General features: G+C 39.0%; 1 non-coding gene across 1 annotated transcript; it reads right to left on the bottom strand.

Moving 5' to 3' along the window:
• Nucleotides 1–1,406: 1,406 nt before the first annotated feature.
• Nucleotides 1,407–1,478, bottom strand: TRNAD-GUC. The gene has a single exon. It is a non-coding gene; the product is annotated as a tRNA-Asp (tRNA).
• Nucleotides 1,479–3,562: the final 2,084 nt, after the last annotated feature.

Genomic DNA, 3,562 nt, shown 5'->3' with positions numbered 1-3,562 from the left:
GAAAAGGAAAGGAGACACGTGGGTTGAAATGGAACAGATTTAATACAATGATAAGAAAACCCTAATATTAATACCAATATTAATATAAAATGCACAAAGTTATCCTCAGCCCATATGGTGATAATGAGCTGTGCACTCCCAGCAATGAATGCTAGATGACAAACAATGAGAGCACCACACCTCCAGCGAAATCACAATGGTCACAATGAGCAGGGGAATAGGTCTTGGGAGCAGAATGATGGATAAGACCTTCTGGAGATGATGACCATCGAGGAAAGAAGGCTGTCCCTAGAAAATTAACTCCTTGCACAGCTCACCTCTAAATCCTTTTTACACCCACCAGCATAAGTAAACCTGCAGAACAATGCCTAATGGCAGTAGTGTTAAACTGAAGGGGTTCCAGCTCCAGGGAATGCTTTAAATGTCTATTTGGGGAAATAGTTAATATTCTTCACATGCTTTTAAGAGTGTTGCTTGAGTAATTGGGAATATTTTTAAATTTCTAAAATTTTAGCTTCTCTGCTGCAAATTATTTTAATGGGCTTGAAATGCTAACATGCTAATGTGCCATTCTCAGGACTGGTGCTATCTTACATGATGGTTTTTTATATTGTAGGTTCTGCACTGGACAAAATAACTTCTAGCCTTTCTGATCTTAAAACAAGACTTGACTCAAGAAAATGCATTGCACCTGATATATTTGCTGAAAACATGAAGATTAGACAGGAAACGCATAAGTTGGGTAAGAACATCATAAATATAAATAATTCCTAGTCCTACAGCAAAATAATAATAGCTTAATTTGCATGTCTTAAATTATTAAGGTGTAGAATAAAGGAATTATCTAACTCTTTCTACTTCTGAACAGCTTGTAAAGTGCTTTTCTATACTTTGTGTTCATTGGCCCAGTATGGTTGAAATGAAAATGCAGACTTGGTTTTCCTGTCTTACTACTTCCAAACTGCAAAGGCCTGTGTTGTATAAAACTCTCACTAGGAACCAACTAACAGTATGTTATTGGCCTTTTTTTACAGCCAACTATATTCCACAGTGTTCAGTAGAAGATCTCTTTGAAGGAACATGGTACCTTGTGCGTGTGGATGAAAAACACAGAAGAACTTATGAACAGCGCCCAGTCATGGGTGATAGACTTCTGGAGGCAGGAGTTGAAGCTGTCCACTCAGACATTGTTCGTGAGGTGAACACTCAGCACTCCTTTTAGTTTGCTATAAATGGTGGAACAGTTTGTGTTTGTCTTAGCCTGTGCGTGCATGTTAAAAGAGGAAGTGGTTTAACAAGTTATATCAAGTACTTTGATAAAATATGTAACATATAAGTCAGAAGTAAAAAAAAAAAATTAAAAATGGGCATGGGATTTGTGATAAATGATTTAGCCTCAACAGTGGCTCCCCGTCAGGGAATCGAACCCAGGTCTCCCACGTGACAGGCAGGGATACTCACCACTATACTAACGAGGATTCCAATTAAAGTTTACAATTTATTAAATGAGTAAAGGCAAGCAAACAGCCCTGGGTGCGTGGGGACACACTCTGGTCCGTTGACACGCACACTGTACAGTTCTCTTTTCGGGTTTATATTTCTTTAACTAATACATATTCATAGAATTTCACAAGATGCTTATACATATGCATGACCTATCCCCGTTTCATATTATAATTAGCTCTCCTCCCATCTGCACCTGTGCAGTGTCCCCCGCTGGTGGTTGTCGGTGGTCATGGTGGGATGAAGGCTGGTTTTTTTCTTCATCACCTTTATTAAACTTTCCTCCTTGCACAGACTTAGTTACTTCTTGGCTCTTGCTCAAACCGCAGGACTGGTATTGTCTCATTTCTGAGGAGAGTTCAGATAAGCGTCTTCCTTCTGGCACCTTATGGGTCTTATACAACTATACACTCCGCTCTACTTCTTCTCAATCTGTTCCCCATACAGGCACAGCCAAAATAGCCACAGAGGTCGCATCTTCCCCATGACCTCCACATTATTTTAACACAAATCAGACTGACACATCTCACAGGATTTAAAAAAAATACATTTCATCATAACAAGACCAAAACTTCACAAGAAATGAAACAAGAACAAACTGGCTCTTTTCACATAATCAGTTTGCAAGAAGCATGACAGATTTGAATGACTTAAGACCAAGCTGTCCAGTGTAGCAAGAATGTTGTCTGAGAGCTGGACTAGCCATGAAGTATGAATGTTTGTGAACTAGAAAACTGTATTTAATGCTTTGATTTGTTTCCCCCCTTCCTAGCAGATCCCAAGCCCTGCTAAGAAAGTGCCAAGAATCCCTGCAACAACAGAATCTGAAAGTGTTGCTGTTGCCATTTCCAATGGGGAGTGTTGGAGGCTTCATGAATGAAGATGGATATGATTATATAGAGTTGTATGGTTTGGAATCACCACCTTAAGAGTTGTGTAATTTAAGGAGACCACCTTAAGATGACACAGGGATAAAGAAAGAGAAAGTGCGACGATGCGGCAAGAGAACGACCCAGAAGTAAACCAACCGGAAGCGGAAGTAAACCAACCTGACCCGGATGTGGGCGGTGACATGTAAGATAGTAACCAATCATGTATTAGCTTAGACAATATGGACACACATATGTAACCAATAGAAATGCTTATGTAGGGATTTTGGACTATAAAAGCACAGTTTCTGCTAAAATAAAGGTCTTCGATTTATAACTCTTATAGAGTCGTCTCGGAGTCCTTTGGTCGTCTTGCAGGGGAGCATTAAGATACCTCTGTGAGGTGGGGAATGAAACAAGGTGTGAGGGTAGGGTGAGAAAGAAAGGATTCCAGTAGTACTGAAATTTCAGTGTACAGTAGTACTTCACTGGAGCATGGAAAAACTGTTTGAACTCCTTGAAAAGATGTGTTGTAATACGGTGTGCAGATACTTATAGTATTTTCAGAACACTAAAAAGGGGCTTTATGGATTCCATAACACGTCTGAATTTAATTGCTGCATTAGTAGCTGTAATCTATTACAAGATCTTTTTACACAGGAAAAAAAAAGTATCTTCTACTTGTTTTTACCTATGTAAAATGACTTGAAACCTACTGTTAACTTTTCTACTTGTACTCAAAAAAGTGGGTGGCAAAACAGTCCAAGCTTTTAATATCAAGGCACTGAGAACCCTAACAGTAAACAGTAAATCTTCTGAATACTACACTTATCTTTCCTTTTATCACCTTCCCTTTCTTCTCCTGGTCTAACTCCCATCACACCATTGCTTTTGGAAAGGTATAGAACCAAGTAACATTCATTAGTGGAATAGAATCTCTCTCCTCTGTCAAAATGACTGAATCAGGAATGGCTAGGCTGACAGGTGGGTTTTCGTTTTTTGTTTAGAAACTCTGACCTACTGTGTTAGTTACTATGTAATTCCTCCTAACATCCATATTACTTGTTTTATACCTGCATTACAAATCACAGCAGCCTGGGAGGAAAGAGGAACAAGAAGGGAGGTAGTAGTTTTTTTCTTCTGAAGAATACAAAGGGTATATTTCAGACATTCATTGATTTGGCACCTTT

The sequence above is a fragment of the Mesitornis unicolor genome, unplaced genomic scaffold, assembly GCF_000695765.1.
Source record: "Mesitornis unicolor isolate BGI_N332 unplaced genomic scaffold, ASM69576v1 scaffold24578, whole genome shotgun sequence".
NCBI lineage: Eukaryota > Metazoa > Chordata > Aves > Mesitornithiformes > Mesitornithidae > Mesitornis > Mesitornis unicolor.
The sequence above is the reverse complement of the archived record's forward strand: the minus strand, read 5'-3'. Positions and strand labels throughout refer to the sequence as shown.